The 27,467-nt window shown below is 25.9% G+C and overlaps 1 protein-coding gene across 1 annotated transcript in view; it reads right to left on the bottom strand.

The window, feature by feature from the left end:
- Positions 1-5,749: 5,749 nt before the first annotated feature.
- Nlg4 (Neuroligin 4) overlaps positions 5,750-27,467 on the bottom strand; it is a 438,709-nt gene continuing 416,991 nt past the window's right edge. The window contains exon 11 of the mRNA XM_073973573.1: positions 5,750-7,114. The gene's annotated coding sequence lies outside the window, so the exon portion shown is untranslated. The remainder of the gene's footprint in view (positions 7,115-27,467) is intronic.

Below are 27,467 nucleotides of genomic sequence, written 5' to 3'. Positions count from 1 at the left end.
AAGTTTTCTATAGAAAATTTATCGAGAAACGATAAGTTTTCTATAGAAAATTTATCGAGAAACGATAAGTTTTCTATAGAAAATTTATCGAGAAACGATAAGTTTTCTATAGAAAATTTATCGAGAAACGATAAGTTTTCTATAGAAAATTTATCGAGAAACGATAAGTTTTCTATAGAAAATTTATCGAGAAACGATAAGTTTTCTATAGAAAATTTATCGAGAAACGATAAGTTTTCTATAGAAAATTTATCGAGAAACGATAAGTTTTCTATAGAAAATTTATCGAGAAACGATAAGTTTTCTATAGAAAATTTATCGAGAAACGATAAGTTTTCTATAGAAAATTTATCGAGAAACGATAAGTTTTCTATAGAAAATTTATCGAGAAACGATAAGTTTTCTATAGAAAATTTATCGAGAAACGATAAGTTTTCTATAGAAAATTTATCGAGAAACGATAAGTTTTCTATAGAAAATTTATCGAGAAACGATAAGTTTTCTATAGAAAATTTATCGAGAAACGATAAGTTTTCTATAGAAAATTTATCGAGAAACGATAAGTTTTCTATAGAAAATTTATCGAGAAACGATAAGTTTTCTATAGAAAATTTATCGAGAAACGATAAGTTTTCTATAGAAAATTTATCGAGAAACGATAAGTTTTCTATAGAAAATTTATCGAGAAACGATAAGTTTTCTATAGAAAATTTATCGAGAAACGATAAGTTTTCTATAGAAAATTTATCGAGAAACGATAAGTTTTCTATAGAAAATTTATCGAGAAACGATAAGTTTTCTATAGAAAATTTATCGAGAAACGATAAGTTTTCTATAGAAAATTTATCGAGAAACGATAAGTTTTCTATAGAAAATTTATCGAGAAACGATAAGTTTTCTATAGAAAATTTATCGAGAAACGATAAGTTTTCTATAGAAAATTTATCGAGAAACGATAAGTTTTCTATAGAAAATTTATCGAGAAACGATAAGTTTTCTATAGAAAATTTATCGAGAAACGATAAGTTTTCTATAGAAAATTTATCGAGAAACGATAAGTTTTCTATAGAAAATTTATCGAGAAACGATAAGTTTTCTATAGAAAATTTATCGAGAAACGATAAGTTTTCTATAGAAAATTTATCGAGAAACGATAAGTTTTCTATAGAAAATTTATCGAGAAACGATAAGTTTTCTATAGAAAATTTATCGAGAAACGATAAGTTTTCTATAGAAAATTTATCGAGAAACGATAAGTTTCCTATAGAAAATTTATGGAGAAACGATAAGTTTCCTATAAAAAGTTTATCGAGAAACGATAAGTTTTCTATAGAAAATTCATCGAGAATCGATAAGGTTTCTAGAGAAAATTCATCGAGAATCGATAAGCTTTCTTCACCGAGAATCGATAAGCTTTCCTCATCGAGAATCGATTTCCTCATCGAGAATCGAAAATTTATCGGAAATCGATAGGGTTTCCATAGAAAATTTATCGGAAATCGATAGGGTTTCTATAGAAAATTTATCGAGAAACGATAAGTTTTCTATAGAAAATTTATCGAGAATCGATAAGGTTTCTATAGAAAATTGATCGAGAATCGATAAGGTTTCTATAGAAAATTTATCGAGAATCGATAAGGTTTCTATAGAAAATTTATCGAGAATCGATAAGGTTTCTATAGAAAATTTATCGAGAATCGATAAGGTTTCTATAGAAAATTTATCGAGAATCGATAAGGTTTCTATAGAAAATTTATCGAGAATCGATAAGGTTTCTATAGAAAATTTATCGAGAGTCGATAAGGTTTCTATAGAAAATTTATCGAGAATCGATAAGGTTTCTATAGAAAATTTATCGAGAATCGATAAGGTTTCTATAGAAAATTTATCGAGAATCGATAAGGTTTCTATAGAAAATTTATCGAGAATCGATAAGGTTTCTATACAAAATTTATCGAGAATCGATAAGGTTTCTATAGAAAATTTATCGAGAAACGATAAGTTTTCTATAGAAAATTTATCGAGAATCGAAAAAGTTTCTACAGAAAATTTATTTCCTTTTTAGTAGATATAAATGAATTTATGAATATTATAAAGTAAATGAGTTGTTTGAAAAGCATCTTTCTCACAAATCCTGACTCAAACACATACATAAAAAATTCGCTAACTTATGAGCTATGCATATTTATATTTGTTTTATATAATTTTTTTCTTAATCTATATTTATATTGGCTAGTTTAAAAACAATATTATTATTCATATATTCTTCAGTTTTTTTTTTCAAATTTCTTAAGATAGAACATTTATATAAAATTTCAGTTAATTTTTTGGTTAAAAAAATCACAACTTAAATATTTGTTTTGAATATTACTTTTTATATATTGAAATATAATAATTACAATTACGTTATATATAATAATTACAACTTAACATTACCTATTATTACTAACACTATTAAATTAAAATAACATATATTTCCTTCAATATTTACATCCATTTATATATAAAAAAATGTATTCTATTTTTCGAGTTTTTTTTTAATTAATTTATATATGTAGCTTTTTTGTTTTATTAGTTGAATAGGGTGCAGTCTAAGAGTTTGTTTTCTTGTCTTGTTTTTGGTTGTTGTTTTTGTTGTTCATTTTTCATCTTCACATAAATATTAAATTTTTCTTCTTATGTGTGGGTGTGTGTGATTACTTTTCGAAAATAAAATTCCCAACAGGAAGTCGGTTAAACCGTTCTTTAGTTGTCACAAGAGTTTAATGTGATTTCTTTTTTTAAAGTTTTCTTTTTCTTATTTCCGTTTCCTTTTTCGGCTACTTCCGTCAAAGTTTGTTCTTGTGTGTGTGTGTGAAGAACTAATGTAACTAACCCCAAAAAAGATACGCTTTTTATGCTTTGATCTGAGCAGCATTCAAGCAAGAATTTTGCTCATGTAATTGGTTTGGGGAATTGTCACAAACTTTTGTTCCTCATATTATTGGTTACTAGGTCACAAAAACAAACTTTGCGTTAATAGTTCCTCTCTCACTCTCAAAAAAAACTTTTTGTTCTTAATTTACAATAGAAACCCCCACTCCATCATAATACCTGGAAAAAAGTGTCCTTAACAAAAGCAAATTTATGCAAATTTTTTTCTGCTTCGCCTCCAATTATTTTATGTAATCAGATTTGGGGTGTTTTTCGTTCTTAAATCGGTTTTTGACACTATATAAGTTTGTTGTTGTTGTTTTATTATTTTTGTTTTATTATTATTGTTGTTGTTGCTTCTTGTATTCCATAGTGTTCGCAACTAGATAATTAGATGTCATTAAGAGTTGTTAGTGGTGACTTTTTTTACTGTGTGGAGGTGTTTTGAATTTTGTTGTTGTTGTTATTAGCCTGAAGTTATGAATGATGATGGTACAGTAACTAGGAATGATGATCGGTTAAAGAATTAAATGCTAATTAAAGTTTTCATAAATGTCTGCCAGGGTTATTGTAATTTTTTGTACGAGGGCTCTGGAGTATATGAAAATGATTTTCGAAGTTCGGATGAGATTTATAATCATGGATTTGAATATATAATCGAGAATCTATAAGTTTTTTATAGAAAATTTATCGTTAATCGATAAGTTTTCTATAGAAAATTTATCGTTAATCGATAAGTTTTCTATAGAAAATTTATCGTTAATCGATAAGTTTTCTATAGAAAATTTATCGTTAATCGATAAGTTTTCTATAGAAAATTTATCGTTAATCGATAAGTTTTCTATAGAAAATTTATCGTTAATCGATAAGTTTTCTATAGAAAATTTATCGTTAATCGATAAGTTTTCTGTAGAAAATTTATCCTTAATCGATAAGTTTTCTATAGAAATTTTTTCGTTAATCGATAAGTTTTCTATAGAAAATTGTTCGTTAATCGATAAGTTTTCTATAGAAAATTTATCGAGATTTGATAAGTTTTCTGTGGAAAATTTATCGAGAAAATTTAAAGTTTTCTATAGAAAATTTATCGTGAATCGATAAGCTTTCTATAGAAAATTTATCGAGAGTCGATAAGTTTTCTATAGAAAATTTATCGTTAATCGATAAGTTTTCTATAGAAAATTTATCGTTAATCGATAAGTTTTCTATAGAAAATTTATCGTTAATCGATAAGTTTTCTATAGAAAATTTATCGTTAATCGATAAGTTTTCTATAGAAAATTTATCGAGAATCGTTAAGTTTTCTATAGAAAATTTATCGAGAATCGTTAAGTTTTCTATAGAAAATTTATCGTTAATCGATAAGTTTTCTATAGAAAATTTATCGTTAATCGATAAGTTTTCTATAGAAAATTCGAGAATCGATAAGTTTTCTATAGAAAATTTTTCGAGAATCGATAAGTTTTCTATAGAAATTTTTTCGAGAATCGATAAGTTTTCTATAGAAATTTTTTCGAGAATCGATAAGTTTTCTATAGAAAATTTATCGAAAATCGATAAGTTTTCTATAGAAAATTTATCGAAAATCGATAAGTTTTCTATAGAAAATTTATCGTTAATCGATAAGTTTTCTATAGAAAATTTATCGTTAATCGATAAGTTTTCTATAGAAAATTTATCGTTAATCGATAAGTTTTCTATAGAAAATTTATCGTTAATCGATAAGTTTTCTATAGAAAATTTATCGTTAATCGATAAGTTTTCTATAGAAAATTTATCGTTAATCGATAAGTTTTCTATAGAAAATTTATCGTTAATCGATAAGTTTTCTATAGAAAATTTATCGTTAATCGATAAGTTTTCTATAGAAAATTTATCGTTAATCGATAAGTTTTCTATAGAAAATTTATCGTTAATCGATAAGTTTTCTATAGAAAATTTATCGTTAATCGATAAGTTTTCTATAGAAAATTTATCGTTAATCGATAAGTTTTCTATAGAAAATTTATCGTTAATCGATAAGTTTTCTATAGAAAATTTATGGTTAATCGATAAGTTTTCTATAGAAAATTTATCGTTAATCGATAAGTTTTCTATAGAAAATTTATCGTTAATCGATAAGTTTTCTATAGAAAATTTATCGTTAATCGATAAGTTTTCTATAGAAAATTTATCGTTAATCGATAAGTTTTCTATAGAAAATGTATCGTTAATCGATAAGTTTTCTATAGAAAATTTATCGTTAATCGATAAGTTTTCTATAGAAAATTTATCGTTAATCGATAAGTTTTCTATAGAAAATTTATCGTTAATCGATAAGTTTTCTATAGAAAATTTATCGTTAATCGATAAGTTTTCTATAGAAAATTTATCGTTAATCGATAAGTTTTCTATAGAAAATTAATCGTTAATCGATAAGTTTTCTATAGAAAATTAATCGTTAATCGATAAGTTTTCTATAGAAAATTAATCGTTAATCGATAAGTTTTCTATAGAAAATTTATCGTTAATCGATAAGTTTTCTATAGAAAATTTATCGTTAATCGATAAGTTTTCTATAGAAAATTTATCGTAAATCGATAAAACTTATAGAAAACTTATCGATTAACGAAAAATTTTCTATAGAAAACTTATCGATTAACGAAAAATTTTCTATAGAAAACTTATCGATTAACGAAAAATTTTCTATAGAAAACTTATCGATTAACGAAAAATTTTCTATAGAAAACTTATCGATTAACGAAAAATTTTCTATAGAAAACTTATCGATTAACGATAAATTTTCTATAGAATCGAGAATCGATAAGTTTTCTATAGAAAATTTATCGAGAATCGATAAATTATTTCAAGGGACCACCAAAGCTCTAAAGGCGTGGATTTTTTTAAATTATTTCAAAGGACCACCAAAGCTCGAATGGCGTGGATTTTTTTAAATTATTTCAAAGAGCCAGCAAAGCTCTAAAGGCGTGGATTTTTTGAAATTATTTCAAATGGCCTCAAAAGCTCTAAAGGCGTGGTTCGTTTTAAATTTTTCAAAGGTCCACCAAAGCTCTAAAAGCCTGGATTTTTTAAATTATTTCAAAAGGCCACCCAAGCTCTAAAGACGTGGATCTTTTTAAATAATTTCAAAGGGCCACCAAAGCTCTAGAATTATATGAGAATATTTCCACAATTTAATACCACCTCAGCCCTCGTACAATAAATCACCCAGCTGCGGCTATTGTTTAACCTTTTAACGTTGGTGTCCTCATTTTAATCAGAGAAATTTTTCTCATCGGAAAAACGTACATGATGTTGTTGTTTTAGTCTTGCTGACGATGATGCTGCTGCTGCTGTTGCTGATGTTCCAATAGGATTACGCCTTAACGTTATGGTTTTTAGGCTACCTGAAGCATTGGTTGCATTCGTAGATGCTGATGAGGCAGCGGATGGCGATGATGAGGATGGTAGTACGATAAACTTGGTTTCATTAACTTTATCCACTGTCGACGTTACATTGGATTTTGTTTCATAATCGCTGGATATTGTCGGTGGCGAGAGCGGATGATGATGGTGGTGTGGGTGTGGGTGTGGATGTTGATGCGAATGGGTATGGGGATGTGTATGCGAATGAAGAGGTTGTAGATTTGATAGGCTTACTGATGCCATAGCATTGAATGCTTGATGTTTGTTTGTTGTCCTATTATAGTCACATCCGTTGGTCGTTTCATTTGTTCCACTTCCTGTTACGGAAGTCTTTTCATGGGCTTCACTATTAGTATTGTTGTTGTTGTTGCTGTTCATATTGCTTGGCAATAATGATGATGCGATGGAGGCTGTGTCATTTTTTCCTAACCCTGATGCAGATACGGCTGCTGCTCCTGCATTTAATGGCAATGGTGATGTTGAGTTGGCCGGTGATGTTGGCGATGATGGGGTTGATGATATCGTTGAACCAGTCCATTGTTCATCACATGAGCAATAACCTCGCCCCGTATCGCCACCCTCTAATGCTAAGGATTGTATTTCTCGTATCTTAAGCTTTTTGAGTTTTTGTAAACGTTTACTTGATTGAGGTAGTAGCTGGAGATTACTAGTATTTTGTGATGCTGATGAGGATGCTGATGCTACTGCTGCTGCTAGTTGACCATAAAGATCATCATAGTGTTCATCTGCTGAGCCAGCCACATTGACGGCTTCCATTGATGATATATTTGTTAAACTGTAATGAAAGAAAGGCAGAAAAAAAAGAAACAGAAATGAAAACAAAGCGGAGTTAGAGAAAAAATGCTTAGAGTATAAAGATTAATGTATGCTTTTGACATGTTATGCTTGACTTATAGGTACTTGTGGTATAGAGATAGAGGGTTGGGGGTTCAAAGTGGGTTGGCATGTAGATGGCTAATGCCAATTGTGAAATAAATCTTGTGGTTGTTTGATTAGTTGGGATGAACTGACATTTATGAGATGTTTTTTTTTGTTAGAATATTGGGGCTGAGAGTTAAAGTGGTCAGATTTAAGGAAGTGAGGAAGTGATTTAGAGGATGATTTTTTAAACAAATTTCTACAGCCATATTGAGCTTCATAAGCGTGGATTTTTTAAAGTTATTTCACTGGGCCACCAAAGCTCCTAAAGCGTAATTTTTTACAATTTACCTCAAGGGACTGTAAAACTTTAGAAAATAACCTGCTGAAGCGTGAATGCTTTTTAAATTACTACCTAAGCTTTACAAGCTTGGATCAAAAAAAAAAAAAAAACTTTTTAAACATTATTTCAAAGGGCCACCAAAGGTCTACAAGCGTGGATTTTTTTAAAATAATAATTCATAAAAATTATTTCAAAGGCCTAACAAAGCTCTAAAAGCGTGGATTATTTAAAAATTAATTATTAAAAATTACTATAAAAGGGCTACCAAAGCTCTTCAAGCGTAGATTTTTTAAAAAATAATTTTTAAAAATTATTTCAAAGGGCCACCAAAGCTCTACAAGCTTGGATTTTTTAAATAATTATTTTTAGAAATTATTTCAAAGGGCCACAATAGCTCTACAAACGTGGATTTAAAAAAAATAATTTTTAAAAAATATTTCAAAGGACCACTAAAGTTCTACAAGCGTGAATTATTTAAAATAATTATTAAAACTTATTTCAAAAATCCATCAAAGCTCTTCAAGCGTGGATTATTTAAAAAATAATTTTTTAAAAATTATTTCAAAGGATCACCAAAGCTCTACAAGCGTGAATAATAAAAAAAGATTTATTAAAAATTATTTCAAAGGATCACTAAAGCTCTACAAGCGTAGATTATTTAAAAAATATTTATTAAAATTTATTTCAAAGGGCCACTAAAGCTCTCCAAGCGTGGATTATTAAAAAAATAAGTATTTCAAAAGGCCAGCAAAGCTCTTCAAGCGTGGATTATTTAAAAAATAATTTTTAAAAATTATTTCAAAAGCCCATCAAAGCTCTACATGTGTGTATTATTTAAAAAATAATTTTTAAAAATTATTTTAAAGGACCACCAAAGCTCTACAAGCGTGGATTATTTAAAAAAATAATTATTAAAAATTATTTCAAAGGACCACCAAGGCTCTACAAGCGTGGATTATTTAAAAAATAATTATTAAAAATTATTGCAAAGGACCACCAAGGCTCTACAAGCGTGGATTATTTAAAAAATAATTATTAAAATATTATTATAAAGGGCCACCAAAGCTCTACAAGCGTGGGTTATTGAAAAAGTAAATATTAAAAATTATTTCAAAGGTCAACAAAGCTCTACATGCGTGGATTATTTAAAAAATAATTATTAAAAATTATTTCAAAGGACCACCAAAGCTCTACAAGCGTGAATTATTTAAAAAATAATTATTAATATATTATTATAAAGGGCCACCAAAGCTCTACAAGCGTGAGTTATTGAAAAAGTAAATATTAAAAATTATTTCAAAAGGCCACCAAAGCTCTATAAGAGTCGATTTTTAAAAAAAATAATTTTAAAAATTATTTCAAAGGTCAACAAAGCTCTTCAAGCGTGGATTATTTAAAACATAATTATTAAAAATTCAAAGGGCCAACAAAGCTCTACAAGAGTGGATTATTAAAAAAATAATTATTAAAAATTATTTCAAAAGGCCACCAAAGCTCTACAAGCGTGAAGTACTTAAAAAAGCTCTACAAGCTTGGATTATTTAAAAAATATTTTTTAAAAATTATTTCCAAAGGCCAATAAAGCTCTACAAGCGTGGATTTAAAAAATAAATAATTTTTAAGAATTATTTCAAAGGGCCACCAAAGCTCTGCAAGCGTGGGTTATTTAAAAAATAATTATTAAAAATTATTTCAAAGTGCCACCCACCAAAGCTCTAGAAGCGTGGATTATTTAAAAAAGAATTATTAAAAATTATTTCAAAGGGCCACCAAAGCTCTACAAGGGTGAATTATTTAAAACATTATTATTACAAATTATTTCAAATCACACCAAAGCTTTACAAGTGTGGAGTATTTAAAAATTAATTATTAAAAATTATTTCAAAGGGCCACCAAAGCTCTACAAGAGTGAATTTTTTAAAAAATAACTTTTAAAAATTATTTCAAAAGGCCACCAAAGCTCTACAAGCGTGGATTATATAAAAAAATAATTAATAAAAATTATTTCAAAGGACCACCAAAGCTCTACAAGCGTGGATTTATTAAAAAATAATTTTTAAAAATTATTTCAAAAGGCCACCAAAGCTCTACAAGCGTGGATTATATAAAAAAATAATTTTTAAAAATTATTTCAAAAGGCCACCAAAGCTCTACAAGCGTGGATTATATAAAAAAATTATTAATAAAAATTATTTCAAAGGACCACCAAAGCTCTACAAGCGTGGATTATTTAAAAAATAATTATTAAATATTATTTCAAAAGGCTACCAAAGCTCTACAAGCGTGGATTATTTAAAAAATAATTATTAAAAATTATTTCAAAAGGCCACCAAAGCTCTACAAGCGTAGAGTACTTAAAAAAGCTCTACAAGCGTGGATTATTTAAAAAATAATTATTAAAAATTATTTCAAAATGCCACCAAAGCTCTACAAGCGTAGAGTACTTAAAAAGCTCTACAAGCGTGGATTATTTAAAAAATAATTATTAAAAATTATTTCAATAGGCCGCCAAAGCTCTACAAGCGTGGAGTACTTAAAAAAGCTCTACAAGCGTGGATTATTTAAAAAATAATTATTAAAAATTATTTCAATAGGCCGCCAAAGCTCTACAAGCGTGGAGTACTTAAAAAAGCTCTACACGCGTGGATTATTTAAAAAATAATTATTAAAAATTATTTCAAAAGGCCACCAAAGCTCAACAAGGAGTACTTAAAAAAGCTCTACAAGCGTGGATTATTTAAAAAATAATTATTAAAAATTATTTCAAAAGGCCACCAAAGCTCTACAAGCGTGGAGTACTTAAAAAAGCTCTACAAGCGTGGATTATTTAAAAAATAATTATTAAAAATTATTTCAAAAGGCTACCAAAGCTCAACAAGGAGTACTTAAAAAAGCTCTACAAGCGTGGATTATTTAAAAAATAATTATTAAAAATTATTTCAAAAGGCCACCAAAGCTCTACAAGGAGTACTTGAAAAAGCTCTACAAGCGTGGATTATTTAAAAAATAATTATTAAAAATCATTTCAATAGGCCACCAAAGCTCTACAAGGAGTACTTGAAAAAGCTCTACAAGCGTGGAGTACTTAAAAAAGATCTACAAGCGTGGATTATTTAAAAAATAATTATTAAAAATTTTTCAAAAGGCCACCAAAGCTCTACAGGCGTGGAGTACTTAAAAAGCTCTACAAACGTGGATTATTTAAAAAATAATTATTAAAAATTATTTCAAAAGGCCACCAAAGCTCAACAAGGAGTACTTAAAAAAGCTCTACAAGCGTGGATTATTTAAAAAATAATTATTAAAAATGATTTCAAAAGGCCACCAAAGCTCTACAAGCGTGGAGTACTTAAAAAAGCTCTACAAGCGTGGATTATTTAAAAAATAATTATTAAAAATTTTTCAAAAGGCCACCAAAGCTCTACAGGCGTGGAGTACTTAAAAAAGCTCTACAAGCGTGGATTATTTAAAAAATAATTATTAAAAATTATTTCAAGAGGCCACCAAAGCTCTACAAGCGTGGAGTACTTAAAAAAGCTCTACAAGCGTGGATTCTTTAAAAAATAATTATTAAAAATTATTTCAAAAGGCCACCAAAGCTCTACAAGCGTGGAGTACTTAAAAAAGCTCTACAAGCGTGGATTCTTTAAAAAATAATTATTAAAAATGATTTCAAAAGGCCACCAAAGCTCTACAAGCGTGGAGTACTTAAAAAAGCTCTACAAGCGTGGATTATTTAAAAAATAATTATTAAAAATTATTTCAAAAGGCCACCAAAGCTCTACAAGCGTGGAGTACTTAAAAAAGCTCAACAAGCGTGGATTATTTAAAAAATAATTATTAAAAATTATTTCAAAAGGCCACCAAAGCTCCACAAGCGTGGAGTACTTAAAAAAGCTCTACAAGCGTGGATTATTTAAAAAGTAATTATTAAAAATGATTTCAAAAGGCCACCAAAGCTCTACAAGTGTGGAGTACTTTAAAAAGCTCTACAAGCGTGGATTATTTAAAAAGTAATTATTAAAAATGATTTCAAAAGGCCACCAAAGCTCTACAAGTGTGGAGTACTTTAAAAAGCTCTACAAGCGTGGATTATTTAAAAAATAATTATTAAAAATTATTTTAATCATTTGAAAGCTCTACAAGCGTGTATTTTTAAGAAATATGTTTTAAAAATTATTTTTAAGGGCCAATAAAGCTCTACAAGTGCGGATTTAAAAAACAAATAAGAATCATTTCAAAGAGCCACCAAAGATCTACCAACGTTGATTTCTTAACAATAATTTTATCAACTGTTTCAGAGGCCAGCAAATCTTAAGAAAAAATAATTTTTAAAAATTATTTCAAAGGCCCAACAAAGCTCTACAAGCATGGATTTTTTAAAAATTATTTCAATAACCACAAAAAGCTCTACAAGCGTGGATTTTTAAAAATTATTTCAAAATGCCACAAAAGCTCTACAAGCGTGGATTAAAAAAAACTATTTCAAAGGACCATTAACCCACTTAGCGCCGAGAATTTATTTTGCGAGAACACTTAAAACTTTTTATGAAAGTTATATTTTTGAGTCTTTTTAAGCATTTCGGGCCATCTTTTAAAAGTGCCAAAAACTTTGGAGGGTAATATAGGTGTATCCTTACATGTCAATCCCTTGGTTTTTGATTGAGAAAATACTCTTACTATATTCCTAACGAATTCTTGACCGTAGATTTTTTTTTAACTATTTTAAAGGGCCAACAAAGCTCTGCAAGCGTGGATATTTTAAACAAATTTCCACAGCCATTTTGAGTTTTATAAAAAATTCCTCTCCCTATATTGGGCTTTAGAAGCGTGGATTTTCAAAAACAAAAAAAAAAAAATATTTCAAAGGGCCACCAAAGCTCTACAACCGTTGATTTTTTAAATACTATTTTAAAGGGCCAACAAAGATCTACGACCGTTGATTTTTTAAACAAATGTCCACAGCCATTTTGAGTTTTATAAAAAATGTCTTTCCCCATATTGGGCTCTAGAAGCGTGGATTTTTTAAACAAATTTCCACAGCCATTTTGAGTTTTATAAAAAATGTCTCTCCCCATATTGGGCTCTAGAAGCGTGGATTTTTTAAACAAATTTCCACAGCCATTTTGAGTTTTATAAAAAATTTCTCTCCCCATATTGGGCTCTAGAAGCGTGGATTTTTTAAACAAATTTCCACAGCCATTTTGAGTTTTATAAAAAATTTCTCTCCCCATATTGGGCTCTAGAAGCGTGGATTTTTTAAACAAATTTCCACAGCCATTTTGAGTTTTATAAAAAATGTCTCTCCCCATATTGGGCTCTAGAAGCGTGGATTTTTTAAACAAATTTCCACAGCCATTTTGAGTTTTATAAAAAATGTACCTTCCCATATTGGGCTCTAGAAGCGTGGATTTTTTAAACAAATTTCCACAGCCATTTTGAGTTTTATAAAAAATGTCTCTCCCCATATTGGGCTCTAGAAGCGTGGATTTTTTAAACAAATTTCCACAGCCATTTTGAGTTTTATAAAAAATTTCTCTCCCCATATTGGGCTCTAGAAGCGTGGTCACCAAAGCTCTACAAGCGAGGAGTACTTAAAAAAGCTCTACAAGCGTGGATTGTTTAAAAAATAATTATTAAAAATTATTTCAAAAGGCCACCAAAGCTCTACAAGCGTGGAGTACTTAAAAAAAGCTCTACAAGCGTGGATTGTTTAAAAAATAATTATTAAAAATTATTTCAAAAGGCCACCAAAGCTCAACAAGCGTGGAGTACTTAAAAAAGCTCTACAAGCGTGGATTATTTAAAAAATAATTATTAAAAATTATTTCAAAAGGCCACCAAAGCTCAACAAGGAGTACTTAAAAAAGCTCTACAAGCGTGGATTATTTAAAAAATAATTATTAAAAATTATTTCAAAAGGCCACCAAAGCTCTACAAGCGTTGAGTACTTAAAAAAGCTCTACAAGCGTGGATTATTTAAAAAATAATTATTAAAAATTATTTCAAAAGGCCACCAAAGCTCTACAAGGAGTACTTGAAAAAGCTCTACAAGCGTGGATTATTTAAAAAAATAATTATTAAAAATTATTTCAAAAGGCCAAAAAAGCTCTACAAGGAGTACTTGAAAAAGCTCTACAAGCGTGGAGTACTTAAAAAAGCTCTACAAGCGTTGATTATTTAAAAAATAATTATTAAAAATTATTTCAAAAGGCCACCAAAGCTCAACAAAGAGTACTTATAAAAGCTCTACAAGCGTGGATTATTTAAAAAATAATTATTAAAAATTATTTCAAAAGGCCACCAAAGCTCTACAAGCGTGGAGTACTTAAAAAAGCTCTACAAGCGTTGATTATTTAAAAAATAATTATTAAAAATTATTTCAAAAGGCCACCAAAGCTCAACAAGGAGTACTTAAAAAAGCTCTACAAGCGTGGATTATTTAAAAAATAATTATTAAAAATTATTTCAAAAGGCCACCAAAGCTCTACAAGGAGTACTTGAAAAAGCTCTACAAGCGTGGAGTACTTAAAAAAGCTCTACAAGCGTGGATTATTTAAAAAATAATTATTAAAAATTATTTCAAAAGGCCACCAAAGCTCTACAAGGAGTACTTGAAAAAGCTCTACAAGCGTGGAGTACTTAAAAAAGCTCTACAAGCGTCGATTATTTAAAAAATAATTATTAAAAATTATTTCAAAAGGCCACCAAAGCTCTACAAGGAGTACTTGAAAAAGCTCTACAAGCGTGGAGTACTTAAAAAAGCTCTACAAGCGTCGATTATTTAAAAAATAATTATTAAAAATTATTTTAAAGGGTCACCGAAGCTCTTTTTAAGAAATATTTTTTAAAAATTATTTTTGATGGCCAATAAAGCTCTACAAGTGCGGATTTAAGAAACAAATAATTTTTAGGAATTTTATCAAAGAGCCACCAAAGTTCTACAAACGTTGATTTCTTAAAAATAATTTTATCAGTTATTTCAAAGGCCAACAAATCTTAAAAAAATCATTTTTAAAAATTATTTCAAAGACCCGACAAAGCTCTACAAGTATGGATTTCTTAAAAATTATTTCAAAGACTCAATAAAGCTCTACAAGCGGGGATTTTTTTAAAAATTATTTCAAAATGACACCAAAGCTCTACAAGCGTGGATTTAAAAAAAAATATTTCAAAATGCCACCAAAGCTCTACAAGCGGGGATTAAAAAAAAATATTTCAAAATGCCACCAAAGCTCTACTAGGGTGCATTTAAAAAAACTATTTCAAAGGGCCACCAAAGCTCTACAACCGTTGATTTTTTAAATACTATTTTAAAGGGCCAACAAAGCTCTACAACCGTTGATTTTTAAATACTATTTTAAAGGGCCAACAAAGCTCTACGACCGTTGATTTTTTAAACAAATGTCCACAGCCATTTTGACTTTTATAAAAAATGTCTCTCCCTATATTCTAGAAGCGTGGATTTTTTAAACAAATTTCCACAGCCATTTTGAGTTTTATAAAAAATTTCTCTTTCCCATATTGGTCTCTAGAAGCGTGGATTTTTTAAACAAATTTCCACAGCCATTTTGAGTTTTATAAAAAATGTCTCTCCCCATATTGGGCTCTAGAAGCGTGGATTTTTTAAACAAATTTCCGCAGCCATTTTGAGTTTTATAAAAAATTTCCCTCCCCATACTGGGCTCTAGAAACGTGGATTTTTTAAACAAATTTCCATAGCCATTTTGAGTTTTATAAAAAATGTCTCTCCCCATATTGGGCTCTAGAAGCGCGGATTTTTTAAACAAATTTCCACAGCCATTTTGAGTTTTATAAAAAATGTCTCTCCCCATATTGGGCTCTAGAAGCGAGGATTTTTTAAACAAATTTCCACAGCCATTTTGAGTTTTGTAAAAAAAATATCTCCTTATGTTGGGTTCTAGAAGCGTGGACCTCTCAATAAAATTTTCCGCCCTTCATTGGTCTAAGAAGCGAATGTTTTGTATGCCATTGACCTTTACTGTCACATTACACGGAAATAATAGCACATGACATGTCTCATTCATGTCATGTCAATATATCAGCACAAAAGATTGTGCCTTCATTATTACATTAATATCCGATTACCATGATCGCGCAATGTAAACACACACACAGCACTTTAAACTTATTTGTATTTGTTGTGTTGTTGGAATTTAATTATATGTTGCTGCTGTACATTTAAATATGATACCTGACGATTATCACCGGAGTTATGGCTGGACTTCGTTGTATTTTCACTTAAGTGCCTTGTTGTGTTTATCGAGGATTTAGTTGTGTTAACATTTCACAGGTCACCATCAGTGATGGTCAACGGCTGGTGTTCGTAGACATTATTGTGGCCTGAGGAAATCTCATGTTGTTTAATTTGCTGTTGTTGTTATTGCTGAGGAAGTATTTACACATTAATTTTACATGTTCATTTATTTATTGGTTGCTTTATTTATTTTCATTTATTTAATAAATAAATTCATTAATTTTATTTGTATTCGACTAAGAGGGTTTTTAAGTAGGGAGAGAGAGAACACCTGTGGTTGATTGGAAAAATATTCTTTAAAAAATCCACGTCTTGTTGATCAGAAAAAATATTCTTTAAAAATCCTTGATTTGTGGTTGATTGGAAAAAATTTCTTTAAAAATCCTTGATTTGTGGTTGATTGGAAAAAATTTCTTTAAAAATCCTTGACTTGTGGTTTATTGGAAAAAATATTCTTTAAAAAATTCACGACTTGTGGTTGATTGGAAAAAATATTCGTTAAAAAATCCACGTCTTGTGGTTGATTTGAAAAAAAAATATTCTTTAAAAGTCCTTGGCTTGTGGTTGATTGGAAAAAATATTCTTTAAAAAATCCACGTGTTGTGGTTGATTGGAAAAAATATTCATTAAAAATCCTTGACTTGTGGTTGTTTGGAAAAAATATTCTTTAAAAAATCCACGTCTTGTCGATGATTGGAAAAAATATTCTTTAAAAAATCCACGTCTTGTCGTTGATTGGAAAAAATATTCTTTAAAAATCCACGTCTTGAGGTTGCTTGGAAAAATTTTCTTTAAAAATCCTTGACTTGTGGTTTATTGGAAAAAAATATTCTTTAAAAATCCTTGACTTGTGTTTGATTGGAAAAAATATTCTTTAAAAATCCTTGACTTGTGGTTGATTGGAAAAAATATTCTTTAAAAAATCCACGTTTGGAAAAAAATATTCTTTAAAAAATCCACGTCTTGTGGCTGTTTGGAAAAAATATTCATTAAAAAATCCACGTGTTGTGGTTGTTTGGAAAAAATATTTTTTAAAAAAATCCACGACTTTTGGTTGTTTGGAAAAAATATTCTATAAAAAATCCACGTCTTGTGGTTGTTTGGAAAAAATATTCTATAAAAAATCCACGTCTTGTGGTTGTTTGGAAAAAATATTCTTTAAAAAATCCACGTCTTGTGGTTGTTTGGAAAAAATATTCTTTAAAAAATCCACGACTTGTGGTTGTTTGGAAAAAATATTCTTTAAAAAATCCACGTCTTGTGGTTGATTGGAAAAAATATTCTTTAAAAAATCCACGTCTTGTGGTTGTTTGGAAAAAATATTCTTTAAAAAATCGACGTCTTGTGGTTGTTTGGAAAAAATATTCTTTAAAAAATCCACGTCTTGTGGTTGTTTGGAAAAAATATTCTTTAAAAAATCCACGAATTGCGGTTGCTTGGGAAAAAATATTCTTTAAAAAATCCACGAATTGCGGTTGCTTGGGAAAAAATATTCTTTAAAAAATCCACGTGTTGTGGTTGTGTGGAAAAAATATTCTTTAAAAAATCCACGTCTTGTGGTCTTTAAAAAATGCACGTCTTGTGGTTGATTGCAAAAAATATTTTTTAAAAAATCCACGCCTCGAGATTGATCGGAAAAAATGTTGTTTAAAAATCCTTGACTTGTGTTTGATTGGAAAAAATATTCTTTAAAAAATCCACGCCTCGAGATAGATGGGAAAATATGTTGTTTAAAAAATCCTTGGAAAAAATATTCTTTTAAAAAATCCCCGTATTGTGGTTGATTGGAAAAAATATTCTTTTAAAATCCTTGACTTGTGGATGATAGGAAAAAATATTCTTTAAAAAATCCAAATCCGTGACTTGTGGTTGATTGGAAAAAATATTCTTTAAAAAATCCTTGACTTGTGCTTGACTGGAAAAAATATTCTTTAAAAAATGTACGTCTTGCGGTTGCTTAGAAAATATTGTTCAAAACCACTGTACCCCAGCAACAAAACCAACCACATTTAACTTATGACTCTATTAACTGAAACCCGCCCTCATTCATAATTTCCTTGACATTTCCCACTGACTGAGTTTTGTAACCATAACCTTGATATGCAACCACATTATTATGACCTGGTAAACCTTACAGCTTTTAAACATTCGCCTGTCAAATAATAACATAAAAAGTCAAATTTAATAAACAACAGCAGGATTCTAAAACAAAAACACAAACAAATAAAACAAACTTTAATTCAAAATTCTATTATGTGGTGAATGTTGGATGCACTTTGAGAACTCTCAGAATATTAAAACATGCTCTCTGCCATAGAATAGTAAAGCGCAGTGAGTTGCTTTTGGGTTTTTATGTTTTTTTTTTTTCATTTAATACTATTTACGCCTAGCGAAAAAGGGGAAAATAAAGTTTTAAATGCATTTTTTGTTCAAGTGGTACGTTCCAGTAGCAGAAGCATTGCAAGTGTATATAATATTTTTACGAACTTCTGGGGGTAAACCCTGTTAATGTTAGCCATCACCCATGGCTTCATATAAAGTTAATGTTGTTATTGTTGATTGCTTGGTAAAACTTTTGTCATGAATACAAGTTTAAAAAATAATAAAAAAAAAAACATTGCCGACATGTGAAATAATGCCTTTCAACTAAGAATGAAAAAAAAATAAATTTTCTGATAGTGATTTCATGGCAATTATCCTTTGACCAATAAGGCCAACTCTGGGAATGAAAAAGTGTTGCGAAAGTTGTAATAAAACCAATGAAGTGTGTTGTAATGGAATTGGGGTGTAACATGAATACAGATATGGAACAAAATTTTTAAAATAAATCTACAAAAATTAAAATAAAAACTTCGCGGGAAATTTTTTTAAGAAATTAAAAAAAAATCACTCCTTCGAAATATTTACAGAAAATCCCCCATTACTTCCGTCCCTTCCTAATTAATTTTCCACCTTCTAATACTTCAACTTGAACTCTATTCAAATGTGAACATGTTCCTTTCAATGGAAATATTTTTACCAATCCAATTTTCTTGCCAGCTATTCATAGTAATTAAACACATTTACATACATATGTTAGCGTGTGTGTGGCTGTACATTTTCCACTTTTCATTTCTACGGCAAAACATTTATTTTTTAATTGCGTTATTTTTGTTGTGTTCTTTTTTTTAATTTATTGCATTGTAAGGAACACATTTAAATGTTTAATTGGATATGAATTGGATTGTCAAGTATGAGGGGGTGACTGGGTTGAATGGAAGTAGAAGACCTTGGCAGGAAGCTCGAGTAGCAAACACCACTTGACGCGTCAAAAAAAAAGAGCCACACTCAATTACAGAAATGTCTATTTATTAGGCAATTTATGAGCAGAAACAGAGAACAACAGCAACACATTTAATTAGGTTTCAGGTGTACCGACATAAACGAAGTGTTCGTTACATATTAGGGTGGGTAATAAAAAAATATGGAAAATTTTGAATACCAAAAAAAAAAATGTAATCGGCATTAGAAAATTTTGCCTATTAGGGCGAAGATCATTTTTTTAATATTAATTTTAATTAAATCCTCCAATAATACAAGTGAAAAAGGAAATCCGAAGATTCGAACCCACACAACCACCACTATGTGATATGCATGTTTTGCCTTTGGTAGAGGCTCTTCAGACATATCGGCTGTGGAACGGCTTCGCTATCATCTAACTTTTCCTTTTGAAAACAAAACACCTCTCTTTTCAAAATAAAAAAAATTAGTTTTTACACTATATTTTCAATGGTTTCACAAATGACCGATTCTAATACAATAACTTGAAGGTTTTGCAATTGAAATGACTTAACACTTAAATCACAATAAAAAGAAAGAGACCCATTATGAGAAATTTACAATAGAAAGGAAAATAAAATAAGCTATAAAATCTTATCAGATTTCACAGATCATATTCAAATTAACACATCAAAAAACACATTCGTGACATAGTACAATTAATTACATGACATTAAGATGTCATATAAATAAACAACAAATATCAAAATTATAAATAACCATTAAAGAGAAGCAAAACGTGGATTTTTTAAAATATACTTTTTTCAACACACGTGGATTTTTTAAAATATATTTTTCCAACAAACGTGGATTTTTTAAAAAATATATTTTTTCCAATAAACGTGGATTTTTTAAAAAATATATTTTTTCCAATAAACGTGGAATTTTTAAAAAAATATATTTTTTCCAATAAACGTGGATTTTTAAAAAATATATTTTTTCCAATAAACGTGGGTTTTTAAAAAATATATTTTTTCCAATAAACTTGGATTTTTAAAAAAATATATTTTTTCCAACAAACGTGGATTTTTTACAATATATTTTTCCAACAAACGTGGATTTTTTACAATATATTTTTTCAACAAACGTGGATTTTTTACAATATATTTTTTCAACACACGTGGATTTTTCAAAAAAAAATATTTTTTTCAACAAACGTGGATTTTTTAAAATATATTTTTTCCAACAAACGTGGATTTTTTAAAAAAAAAAAAACTTTTTTCAACACACGTGGATTTTTTAAAATATATTTTTTTCAACAAACGTGGATTTTTTAAAATATATTTTGTTCAACAAACGTGGATTTTTTAAATATATTTTTTTTCAACAAACGTGGATTTTTTAAAATATATTTTTTTCAACAAACGTGGATTTTTTAAAATATATTTTTTCCAACAAACGTGGATTTTTTAAAATATATTTTTTCCAACAAACGTGTATTTTTTAAAATATATTTTTTCCAACAAACGTGGTTTTTTTAAAATATATTTTTTCCAACAAACGTGGATTTTTTAAATATATTTTTTCAATCAAACGTGGATTTTTTAAATATATTTTTTCAATCAAACGTGGATTTTTTAAATATATTTTTTCAATCAAACGTGGATTTTTTAAATATATTTGTTCAATCAAACGTGGATTTTTTAAATATATTTTTTCAATCAAACGTGGATTTTTTAAATATATTTTTTCAATCAAACGTGGATTTTTTAAATATATTTTTTCAATCAAACGTGGATTTTTTAAATATATTTTTTCAATCAAACGTGGATTTTTTAAATATATTTTTTCAATCAAACGTGGATTTTTTAAATATATTTTTTCAATCAAACGTGGATTTTTTAAATATATTTTTTCAATCAAACGTGGATTTTTTAAATATATTTTTTCAATCAAACGTGGATTTTTTAAATATATTTTTTCAATCAAACGTGGATTTTTTAAATATATTTTTTCTATCAAACGTGGATTTTTTAAATATATTTTTTCAATCAAACGTGGATTTTTTAAATATATTTTTTCAATCAAACGTGGATTTTTTAAATATATTTTTTCAATCAAACGTGGATTTTTTAAATATATTTTTTCAATCAAACGTGGATTTTTTAAATATATTTTTTCAATCAAACGTGGATTTTTTAAATATATTTTTTCAATCAAACGTGGATTTTTTAAATATATTTTTTCAATCAAACGTGGATTTTTTAAATATATTTTTTCAATCAAACGTGGATTTTTTAAATATATTTTTTCAATCAAACGTGGATTTTTTAAATATATTTTTTCAATCAAACGTGGATTTTTTAAATATATTTTTTCAATCAAACGTGGATTTTTTAAATATATTTTTTCTATCAAACGTGGATTTTTTAAATATATTTTTTCTATCAAACGTGGATTTTTTAAATATATTTTTTCAATCAAACGTGGATTTTTTAAATATATTTTTTCAATCAAACGTGGATTTTTTAAATATATTTTTTCAATCAAACGTGGATTTTTTAAATATATTTTTTCAATCAAACGTGGATTTTTTAAATATATTTTTTCAATCAAACGTGGATTTTTTAAATATATTTTTTCAATCAAACGTGGATTTTTCAAATATATTTTTTCAATCAAACGTGGATTTTTTAAATATATTTTTTCAATCAAACGTGGATTTTTTAAATATATTTTTTCAATCAAACGTGGATTTTTTAAATATATTTTTTCAATCAAAAGTTGAATTTTTAAATATATTTTTTCAATCAAACGTGGATTTTTTAAATATATTTTTTCAATCAAACGTGGATTTTTTAAATATATTTTTTCAATCAAACGTGGATTTTTTAAATATATTTTTTCAATCAAACGTGGATTTTTTAAATATATTTTTTCTATCAAACGTGGATTTTTTAAATATATTTTTTCAATCAAACGTGGATTTTTTAAATATATTTTTTCAATCAAACGTGGATTTTTTAAATATATTTTTTCAATCAAACGTGGATTTTTTAAATATATTTTTTCAATCAAACGTGGATTTTTTAAATATATTTTTTCAATCAAACGTGGATTTTTTAAATATATTTTTTCAATCAAACGTGGATTTTTTAAATATATTTTTTCAATCAAACGTGGATTTTTTAAATATATTTTTTCAATCAAACGTGGATTTTTTAAATATATTTTTTCAATCAAACGTGGATTTTTTAAATATATTTTTTCAATCAAACGTGGATTTTTTAAATATATTTTTTCAATCAAACGTGGATTTTTTAAATATATTTTTTCAATCAAACGTGGATTTTTTAAATATATTTTTTCAATCAAACGTGGATTTTTTAAATATATTTTTTCAATCAAACGTGGATTTTTTAAATATATTTTTTCAATCAAACGTGGATTTTTTAAATATATTTTTTCAATCAAACGTGGATTTTTTAAATATATTTTTTCAATCAAACGTGGATTTTTTAAATATATTTTTTCAATCAAACGTGGATTTTTTAAATATATTTTTTCAATCAAACGTGGATTTTTTAAATATATTTTTTCAATCAAACGTGGATTTTTTAAATATATTTTTTCAATCAAACGTGGATTTTTTAAATATATTTTTTCAATCAAACGTGGATTTTTTAAATATATTTTTTCAATCAAACGTGGATTTTTTAAATATATTTTTTCAATCAAACGTGGATTTTTTAAATATATTTTTTCAATCAAACGTGGATTTTTTAAATATATTTTTTCAATCAAACGTGGATTTTTTAAATATATTTTTTCAATCAAACGTGGATTTTTTTAATATATTTTTTCAATCAAACGTGGATTTTTTAAATATATTTTTTCAATCAAACGTGGATTTTTTAAATATATTTTTTCAATCAAACGTGGATTTTTTAAATATATTTTTTCAATCAAACGTGGATTTTTTAAATATATTTTTTCAATCAAACGTGGATTTTTTAAATATATTTTTTCAATCAAACGTGGATTTTTTAAATATATTTTTTCAATCAAACGTGGATTTTTTAAATATATTTTTTCAATCAAACGTGGATTTTTTAAATATATTTTTTCAATCAAACGTGGATTTTTTAAATATATTTTTTCAATCAAACGTGGATTTTTTAAATATATTTTTTCAATCAAACGTGGATTTTTTAAATATATTTTTTCAATCAAACGTGGATTTTTTAAATATATTTTTTCAATCAAACGTGGATTTTTTAAATATATTTTTTCAATCAAACGTGGATTTTTTAAATATATTTTTTCAATCAAACGTGGATTTTTTAAATATATTTTTTCATCTAAAAACGAATATGTTTTCAATAATCGTGGATTTAAAAAAAAAAATATGTTTTCAATAATCGTGGATTTTTTAAATATATTTTTTCAATCAAACGTGGATTTTTTAAATATATTTTTTCATCTAAAAACGAATATGTTTTCAATAATCGTGGATTTAAAAAAAAAAATATGTTTTCAATAATCGTGGATTTAAAAAAAAAATATGTTTTCAATAATCGTGGATTTAAAAAAAAAAAATATGTTTTCAATAATCGTGGATTTTTAAAAAATATTTTTTCAATAATCGTGGATTTTTAAAAATATGTTTTCAATAAACGTGGATTTTTAAAAAATATGTTTTCAATAATCGTGGATTTTTAAAAAAATATGTTTTCAATAAACGTGGATTTTTAAAAAATATGTTTTCAATAAACGTGGATTTTTAAAAAACATGTTTTCAATAATCGTGGATTTTTAAAAAAATATCGTGGATTTTTAAAAAATACTTTTTAATAATCGTGGATTTTTAAAAAATATTTTTTCAATAATCGTGGATTTTTAAAAAATATTTTTTCAATAATCGTGGATTTTTAAAAAATATTTTTTCAATAATCGTGGATTTTTAAAAAATATTTTTTCAATAATCGTGGATTTTTAAAAAATATTTTTTCAATAATCGTGGATTTTTAAAAAATATTTTTTCAATAATCGTGGATTTTTAAAAAATATTTTTTTAATAATCGTGGATTTTTAAAAAATATTTTTTCAATAATCGTGGATTTTTAAAAAATATTTTTTCAATAATCGTGGATTTTTAAAAAATATTTTTTCAATAATCGTGGATTTTTAGAAAATATTTTTTCAATAATCGTGGATTTTTAAAAAATATTTTTTCAATAATCGTGGATTTTTAAAAAATATTTTTTCAATAATCGTGGATTTTTAAAAAATATTTTTTCAATAATCGTGGATTTTTAAAAAATATTTTTTCAATAATCGTGGATTTTTAAAAAATATTTTTTCAATAATCGTGGATTTTTAAAAAATATTTTTTCAATAATCGTGGATTTTTAAAAAATATTTTTTCAATAATCGTGGATTTTTAAAAAATATTTTTTCAATAATCGTGGATTTTTAAAAAAATATTTTTTCAATAATCGTGGATTTTTAAAAAAAATATTTTTTCAATAATCGTGGATTTTTAAAAAATATTTTTTCAATAATCGTGGATTTTTAAAAAATATTTTTTCAATAATCATGGATTTTTAAAAAATATTTTTCAATAATCGTGGATTTTTAAAAAATATTTTTTCATTAATCGTGGATTTTTTAAAAAATATTTTTTCATTAATCGTGGATTTTTTAAAAATATACTTTTTCCAACAAAAGTGGATTTTTTAAAATATATTTTTTCAAGCAAACGTGGATTTTTAAAGAATATATTTTTTCAGGCAAATGTGGATTTTTAAAGAATATATTTTTCAAGCAAACGTGGATTTTTTTAAAAAATATTATTTCAATAATCGTGGATTTTTTAAAAAAGATATTTTTTCAATAATCGTGGATTTTTAAAAAAAAAAAAATTTCAATAAACGTTGATTTTTTAAAAAAATATTTTTTCAATATTCGTGGATTATTTAAAAAAATATTTTTTCAATAATCGTGGATTTTTAAAAAAAAAAAAATTTCAATAATCATGGATTTTTTAAAAAAATATTTTTTCAATAATCGTGGATTTTTTTAAAAAAATTTTTTCAATAATCGTGGATTTTTTTAAAAAAAAAAATTTCAATAATCGTGGATTTTTTAAAAAAAAATATTTTTTCAATAATCGTGGGATTTAAAAAAAAAAAATATTTTTTCAATAATCGTGGATTTTTTAAAAAAAATATTTTTTCAATAATCGTGGATTTTTAAAAAATATTTTTTTAATAATCGTGGATTTTTAAAAAATATTTTTTCAATAATCGTGGATTTTTAAAAAATAATTTTTCAATAATCGCGGATTTTTAAAAAATATTTTCTCTATAATCGTGGATTTTAAAAATATATTTTTCCAATAATCGTGGATTTTTAAAAATATATATTTTTTCAATTATCGTGGATTTAAAAAAAATATTTTTTCAATAATCGTGGACTTAAAAAAAATATTTTTTCAATAATCGTGGATTTAAAAAAAATATTTTTTCAATAATCGTGGATTTTTTAAAAATATTTTTTCAATAATCGTGGATTTTTTAAAAATATTTTTTCAATAATCGTGGATTTTTTAAAATATTTTTTCAATAATCGTGGATTTTTTAAAAATATTTTTTCAATAATCGTGGATTTAAAAAAAATATTTTTTCAATAATCGTGGATTTTTTAAAAATATATTTTTCAATAATCGTGGATTTTTAAAAAAATATTTTTTCAATAATCGTGGATTTTTAAAAAAATATTTTTTCAATAATCGTGGATTTTAAAAAAAATATTTTTTCAATAATCGTGGATTTTTAAAAAATATTTTTTCAATAATCGTGGATTTTTAAAAAAATATTTTTTCAATAATCGTGGATTTTTAAAAAAATATTTTTCAATAATCGTGGATTTTTAAAAAATATTTTTTTCAATAATCGTGGATTTTTAAAAAATATTTTTTTCAATAATCGTGGATTTTTAAAAAATATTTTTTTCAATAATCGTGGATTTTTAAAAAATATTTTTTCAATAATCGTGGATTTTTAAAAAATATTTTTTCAATAATCGTGGATTTTTAAAAAATATTTTTCAATAATCGTGGATTTTTAAAAATATTTTTTCAATAATCGTGGATTTTTTAAAAAAAATATTTTTCAATAATCGTGGATTTTGTAAAAAAAAATATTTTTTCAATAATCGTGGATTTTTAAAAAAATATTTTTTCAATAATCGTGGATTTTTAAAAAAATATTTTTCAATAATCGTGGATTTTTAAAAATATTTTTTTCAAAATCGTGGATTTTTTAAAAAAAATATTTTTCAATAATCGTGGATTTTGTAAAAAAAATATTTTTTCAATAATCGTGGATTTTTAAAAAAATATTTTTTCAATAATCGTGGATTTTTAAAAAAATATTTTTTCAATAATCGTGGATTTTTAAAAAAATATTTTTTCAATAATCGTGGATTTTTAAAAAAATATTTTTTCAATAATCGTGGATTTTTAAAAAAATATTTTTTCAATAATCGTGGATTTTTAAAAAAATATTTTTTCAATAATCGTGGATTTTTAAAAAAATATTTTTTCAATAATCGTGGATTTTTAAAAAAATAATTTTTGTAAAGAAGATTTTTGCAACCTGACAATTTTGTAAACCAAAATAGAAGTCGATATTCCAAATAAAAAATGACAACCCTCCTAATTTAAAATAGATTTCTTCAGTATTGGTCAATTTTTTAAAGAACATTTTTCAATATTTGTGTTTTTTTTAAATATTGATAAATATTTGTAATGCACAAATATTGAAATAATATTTAAAAAAAGAACTCACAAATATTGAAAAATATTCTTTAAAAAAATCACAAATATTGAAAAATATATATTCTAAAGAATTTACAAATATTGAAAAATTATGTTTATAAAAAAGGTTCTCAGTATGATTGTTTAGTCTTGAGTATTACCCCAGTGGCTTAATGTGAAATTTTTAATATAACTGAATTTTTTTAAAAATATTTTTTTTAATATTTGTAAATTTTTTTAAAAATATTTTTTTCAATATTTGTGACTTTTTAATAAAATATTTTTTTAATAATCATGGATTTTTTAAAATTTTTTTTTTCAATAATCGTGGATTTTTAAAAAATATTTTTTGTAAATAATATTTTTGCAACATTTAAGCCTGGCAATTTTGGAAAGCAAAATAGAAGTCGTCATTCCAAATAAAAAATGACAACCCTCCTAATTTAAAATATATTTCTTCAGTATTGGTCAATTTTTTAAAGAACATTTTTCAATATTTGTGTTTTTTTTAAATATTGATAAATATTTGTAATGCACAAATATTGAAATAATATTTAAAAAAAAACCTC

This window comes from Musca autumnalis, unplaced genomic scaffold (assembly GCF_047663935.1).
Source record: "Musca autumnalis isolate F117 unplaced genomic scaffold, ASM4766393v1 scaffold_1, whole genome shotgun sequence".
Classification (NCBI taxonomy): Eukaryota; Metazoa; Arthropoda; class Insecta; order Diptera; family Muscidae; genus Musca; species Musca autumnalis.
The sequence above is the reverse complement of the archived record's forward strand: the minus strand, read 5'-3'. Positions and strand labels throughout refer to the sequence as shown.